Consider the following 7,312-nt stretch of genomic DNA (forward strand, 5'->3'; position numbering starts at 1 on the left):
AATGTACATGGAAAAGACACTGAGAGATAAAGATAAGGGAAGATAGAGAGAAATGTTGGTAGGCAGAGACACAGGGTGCAAGATAGTGACTCAGAGAAAGAGAAACATTCAGAAGTAGAGAGATATCCTCTGTATGAAGAATAGAGAGAAGGGGGATGATAAATAGACTGTGCTATGAACCCAGGGTAGGGGGAAAGGAATAAGAATGTTTTTTACATAATATTTTATTTTTTCCCAATTATATGCAAAAACCCAATTTTTAACATTCATTTTTTAAAATTTTTGAGTTTGAAATTCTTTCCCTCTCTCCCCCGGAGATGGTAAGCAATTTGATATAGATTATATATGTGCGATAATGCAAAACATATTTAAACATATTTCAATGTAAGTCATGTGATGAAAGAAGACACAGACCAAAAAAAAAAACCAAAACAACTATACACACAAAAAATAAAGTAAAAAATAGTATGCTTCAATCTGTATTCAGACCCTATTGATTCTCTCTCTGGAGGCAGATAGCATTTTTCACCAAGAGGCCTTCAGAATTGTCTTGGATCTTTGTATTGCTGAGAATCACTAAGCCATTCGAAGTTCTTCGTCATACAATATCGCTGTTACTGTGTAGAAAGTTCTGCTTGCTTTACTTTGCATCAGTTCACGTAAAAGTCTTTCCAGGTTTTCCTGAAATCATCTGCTCATCATTTCTTATAAGACAATAGTATTCTATTACTATCATATATAGCACAGCAGGCATAGCATTTATTAAGAACCTAGTGCCAAGTACTTTACAAATATTATCTTATTTAATCCTCATCACAACCCTGTAAAGTAGGTACTGTTATTATCCCCATTTTAGAGTTGAGGAAACTGAGGCAAATGGAGGTTAAGTGACTTGCCCAGAGTTGCACAGCCAATAAGTGTCTGAGGGCGTATTTGAACTCAGGTCTTCCTCATTCTAGGTCCAGCGCTCTATTCACTTTGCCACTCAGTTGCCTCTAGTATGAAATAGGGAGAGGGAGAGGGACGATGTCCTGTGTGATATATGGCATGGTTTAATAGAGTGAGGGACCTGAAGTCAATAGAGACCTGTGTTCAAATCCTGCCCCTTACCACTTGTGAGCATTGGCAAGTTACTCAAACTTTCTGAACCTCAGACTTCTCATCTATAAAATGAGGAGTCTGTCATACACATATGAGAATTGTTGTGAAAACCAATATTATATTTACAATGCTTGACAAACATTCTATTATGTATCTTCACTTTTAATAACAACTGGTGGCCAGAAAATCCCATTCCCTCCTAGAACAAGGGTTCTTAACCTGGGATCCACAGACTCTCAATATGTCTTTGGATAGATTGCAGGGAGTCTGTGAACTTGGATGGGAAGAAAAGTACATCATCATTTTTACTAACCTCTGACTGAAATTTCACATTTCTTTCAGTTATGACTACCAGTAACAAAACACAAGTAATTTTAGCAGTAACGGTGACTTTGTCACCACAGAAATCACAGACATTTTGCACAGTTATTGCTGATATCTCAAAATATTGAAATATCCTTTATGTTCATCATTCATTCAAAATGACTATAGTTATGATCCCAACTGCTAGATTTCCCACGATGGCAATCTTTGTGTCTGTAGGCTGTATTTCAATAGAATTGGTTCCTTTGTAATTTGTATTTTATTTTATGTATTTAAAAACATGGTTCTGAGAAGAGGTCCATGGGTTTCACCAGACTATCAAAGGGGTCTCTCATGCCAAAAGAAGGTTAAGAATCTCTGTCCTAGGAGGACAGCTCTGGTAGACTAACTTAACTGCTGTCCTCTTTCAATAACTCATTCCTCTCTTAGCTACAAGTGGGTGTAAGTATATTTGGTGTTGACATCTCTGTTTCTCCAAAGCCATGCTGTGGGTCTCCCCCACACACCACAATGAAACAAGACAAAGGTCACAAAATAGAAAAGATTTCAAACATCCAGGTATCCTAAACATTGTCTTTGAGATACATTTCCTTTCTTCTTATCTGGGGATTCAGTGTCACCTTTCTCCCTGACAGGATCCCTCTCCCAGGGGTTAGGAGGATGGGGTTCAGGAGCAAGAGTGTTCCTTTCTCTTTTTTTTGGAAGGAGGAGGCATGGCAATTGGGGCTAAGTGACTTGCTCAAGGTCACACAGCTAATAAGTGTGTCAAGTGTCTGAGGCCAGATTTGAACTCAGGTCCTTCTGACTCCAGGGCCTGTAGCACCTAGCTGCCCCATGAGAGTGTTTCTTTATAACAATTATTTCCCTTCCCGGCAGGGGTCGGGATCGGGTTTTCTTTCTTCTGTAGGAATCCTCCTTCCTGCTAGAGATTTGTCTCCTCTGGAATGAGCTAGAACTGTCCTTTAAGGAAAGCAGCCAACCTTGGAAGTCAGCCCTGAACTTGATCCAAATTTCCTTGGTCCCAAATTATCTGGGACACCTAATTCATTTAAAAGGGAGTGGTCTGTCTGTCTGTGCTATCCCTTCCAGCTCCTTTCTGCCCCCAGGATCCCTGGATCCTTCAGATTTCAGGGCTTATGGAGAAGCCAGGAATCTCTCTTCCCTTAACTCCCTGGAGACTCAGTGATGTGAGAAAGGAAATTTTATTGGAGAATTTAGGGAAACCCAGACATTAGACCAAATAAGGGACAAAGTCTTGGATTCCGTTAGTGGCTAGGTATGCAGATGTCTCTTAAGATTTCCATTCATTCCTTTTATGGAAATTCATTTCTCCTCTAATTTAAGCAGTTATGGGCATAGATAACCATAGATTTGGAGCTAGAAAGGACCTTAAAGGACACCCAGTTTCCTCAGATGACTCGGCTAAGACTCAGCTAGGTGGTGACTTGTCCAAGGTCACCCAGGTAGTAAATGACAAAGCTCAGATTTGAACCCTTGTCCTCTGACCACAAATCCAATATTCTTTCCCTGGCTGTTGGTCCCATGAAGGAGGTTTAATCATTCCATGGATCAATCAACAAATATTTACTAAGAATTGACATTGTACAGAGAACTGTACTTGGCCCCTATTATATTGATTGGCTTTCAAAAATTCCTTCATCCAGCCAACATATCTCATAGATACTAGGAGTATTTCCAAACCCATGGAGAGCACAGGATTTGGAGTTAGGAACAACTGGATCTGAATCCCGCCTGAGACATTTACTAGCAGTGTGACCTTAAGGCTAGTCATTTAACCCCTCTAAGATTCCTCCACTGTGAAATGCAGATAATAGTGGCACTTAGCTCACAGGGGACTTTGTGAGGACTAAATGAGCTAATATAAGTAAAGTACTTTGCAAACCTTATGTTCATTGAGGACCAAATGACCTCTACATTGATGCCTCTGCCTTAATATGAACGCTTTGTCTTTTCCTCCCAAACTGGTAAGAACCTCTCCTTACAGTGCACAGAACTTCTTAATGGAATGTGTAACCTTTCAGAATTTGGAACTTCTTTCTTAAAAAAAATTTTTTTGTTAATTACATGTAAAGAATTTTTAACATTCATTTTTTTAAATTTTGAGTTCCAAATTCTTTCCCACCCTCCTCCTCCCCCCTCACTAAGAAGTCAAGGAATTTGATATAGGTTACACATGTGTAGTCATACAAAACATATTTCCAAATTAGTCATGTTGTGAAAGAAGAAACAGACAAAAGATTAGAAAAATAAAGTAAAAAAAGGTATGCTTCAATCTGCATTTAGATGCCATCAGTTCTTTCTCTGGAGGTGGATAGCATTTTTCATCATAAGTTCTCTGGAATTGTCTTGGGTAGTTGTATTGCTGAGAATAGCTGTCATTCACAGGTGATCATTGTACAATATTGTGTTACTGTGTACAAAGTTTTCCTGGTTCTGCTTACCTCACTTTGCATCAGTGCATGTAAGCCTTTCCAGGTTTTCCTGAAAGCATCTTGCTCATCATTTGTTATAGTACAACAGTATTCCATCACAAACATATGCCACAACTTGTTCAGCCATTCCCCAATTGATGGGCATCCCCTTGGTTTCTAATTTTTTTTTTACCACAAAAAGAGCTGCTATAAATATTTTGTACATATAAGTCCTCTTCCTTTTTTATTTCTTAAACCCCTTTGAGATACAGACCTAGTAGTGCTATTACTTGGTCAAAGGGTATGCACAGTTTTATAGCATTTTGGGCATAGTTCACAACTCCACCAACAGTGCATTAGTGTCCCAAGTTTCCTATACCCCTTTCAACATTTGTCAGTTTCCTTTTCTGACATATTAGCCATGACAGGTGTGAAGTGGCACGTCAGAGTTGTTTAATTTGCATTTCTCTAAACAATGGTGGGGGCAGCTAGGTGCACTAGTCTCCTTCTGCCACCCTTTCCCCCACTTCTCTCCCTACTGAAGCCCCACTTCTGGCTCCTCTGTTTCTCCCGAGGCGTTATTCTCTCCATTTATTCAAGGGAGGGATAAAAGCCGTTTTACCTGCACATCACGGCTCCCGGAAGTTCAAGAAGGCGAGTTTCAAACCTTTAGACTGTGGGTTGGAGGCCTCCGGGCTAGCTGCTCCCAAAGCTGCAGGCTCCGTGCTTGACAGACTCCCCTCCTGGGGCTCAATCGCAGCTGTAGCCGGTACTTCCACCCTGGGCCTGTTCCTGCTCTGGCATTTTGCTCACCTAGCGACCTCCCAGATGGCGTGCTGGCTGGATTTCTCTGCTGTTCACTGCTGGTTTGGTCTGGTGCCCTTGCATTTGCCTGGAGTTGGAGGGCTCCGGGTAGTTGCTCCAGCGGCCGCAGGCTCTGCGCTCTGACAGACTCTTGTCCTGGGCTGAGAGGCCTGGGGCTCGATCGCGGCTGTAGCCACTCACCTAGGTGGCACAGTGGATAGAGTGTCAGCCCTGGAAGGAGGACCAGAGCTCAAATCTGGCTTCAGACACTTATTAGCTGTATGACCGTGGGCAAGTCATTTCACTCTGTTTGCCTCAGTTTCCTCATCTGTAAAATGGACTGGAGAAGTAAATGGAAAACCACCACCCTTGCCAAGAAGACCCCAAATAAAGTCATGAAGAGTAGGAAATGACTGAAATGTGACTGTAACACAACAATAAATTAATAGTGTTTTAGAGCATTTTTTTTCATATGACTATAGATCACAATGATTTCTTTGTCTGAAAACTGCCTGTTTGTATCCCTTGACCAGTTATCAATTGGGGAATAACTTGTATTCTTATAAATTTGATTCAGTTCTCTATATGTTTGAGAAATGAGGCCTTTATCAGAGAAACTTGCTGTAAAAAAAAAGTGTCCCCCCAGTTTTCAGCTTTCCTTCTACTTTTGGCTGCATTGGTTTTGTTCATGCAAAACCTTCTTAATATCAAGTAATCAAAATTATCCTGGAATTTTTTTCAAAGCCAGACTCTACTCTTTAATCAGCTCCTTCCTACACTTTCATCCACTTGATCATGAGCTCCCTGACTCGAGGGAGTCTGAGAATTTTTCCAAAACCTTTGCTATTTCTCTTCTGTAAAATGATGGGCTTGGACAAGATGATCTCTAAGGTCTCTTCCAGCTCTAACCTGAACTCTATGATTAGAAAATTAGTTCTGCTGCTGTGGGAGACGGAAGAGACAAGGAAGAGGAATGGAGGGTAGACTAGGTTTTGGCGTTCATTGACTGGAGAGGATCTGGAATGATTTAGGACAAGCAGGATAGAGTGCTATTGCTGTGAAGTCTTGGGAAAGGTTTCACCCCTCTGTGCTGAAAAATTCTTAATGAAGTCACTAAGGAAGGGAGATGATCAGGAAATAAAGAGAGGGATTCAAGATAGACGGCATTAAGGATTTCCCAATGTGAAGAAACAGAGGGAAGTCAGACTGGGTAAAGATGCCTCCCCTCCAAGAATTGGATGGGGTGACCTTGTATGGAGAGGTGACACTGAATTATTATCCCCTTCCCAAGGCTACATTCTGGGGGGTTACTCTCTCCCTTCAGGATTAAGTCTCCCCCTCCCCTGCCCAGTCTATGCCAGGTCTCCTCCACTCTCGTGCTATTTTTTATGAAGGACAACAGCTCTGATGTTTCTATTCTGGGCTGTCTCTCTCCTCCCACTGCCAGAATATTGGGGGGTGGAGGGTGGTGAAGACAGAATTAATAATAACTCCTATTTCTATGGCACTTTAAGGTTTATACAATGCATTCCTGATGACAACCCTATGAAGGAGAATGCAGATACTATTCCCACATTTCACAGTGAAGGAAACTGAGACCCAGAAAAGTTAAGTACCATCCAAGGTCCCAATAGTAGGATCACAAGACCATAGATTTAAAGCTGGAAGGGACCTCAGAGGACATTGAGTCCAACCCTTAATTTTATAAATAAAGAAACTGAGATTTAGAGAAATTAATTGCCCAGGCTAGTAAATATTTGAGGCAGGATTCAAACTTTGGCCTTCCTGACTCCAAGTTCAACAATTTATCCACTATTCCACCTAGTAGAAAGTAGCTAAGCTGAGAATTAAAGTCTTGACTCAAGTCCAACAATCTCCCCCCAACACCTCCACCTCCAATGGCTTTTTATTTTTAATAATTAATTTTAAAATTATTTTAAAGCATTTTAAATTTCCTAATATTCATTTTTTTGTTTCAAGTTTCAATTTTCTCCTTTCTTCCACCTCCTCCCCCCAACATTAAAAAAGCAAGCAATATGATATCCATTATACATGTGAAGTCATGCAAAACATATTTCCATATTAGCCATGTTGGGAAAAAAGACAAAAAAAATAAAGTGAAAAAAGATGCTTTGATCTGCATTCAGAATTCATCAATTAGAGGGAAGAAAAGGGACCTGCTCTCCTCCACTCCCCCTTCCCTCTTTCCTTAGAACTAGCTTTTGATGCCACCATCCATCTATGCCAGTGTTAGGGTAGTGTTTTTCTTCTTGGTCAGGAAAAGTGAAGGGCTCCCTCTCCTTCCTTCTCCTAGCATCTTCACCTGACTTCTAGCTCCCCCTTTTTCCTTGTGGGCAGTCATCCTCAGGACTAGCACAACAAGGAAGGCAGAACAGCTAAGTTGGAGGGAGAGCAAGGCAACAGCTACTGCCTATAGTCCTGAGAAAGACATCAGCCTCTCTTCCACTCTGAGGCTGCCTGGATAGGGCAACTAAAAGAAAGGAGAGTTTGAACCTCTGGGCTTGTATTCTTCATGCAGCATCTTATCTCCACCCTCAAACAGACACATATACATATATGCGTACATACCTACATGCCTATATATAGCATAGGTCAGTATCCACTGAAACATATATTTCATTAGCCTTATA

The sequence above is a fragment of the Trichosurus vulpecula genome, chromosome 6 (genome assembly GCF_011100635.1).
Source record: "Trichosurus vulpecula isolate mTriVul1 chromosome 6, mTriVul1.pri, whole genome shotgun sequence".
NCBI lineage: Eukaryota > Metazoa > Chordata > Mammalia > Diprotodontia > Phalangeridae > Trichosurus > Trichosurus vulpecula.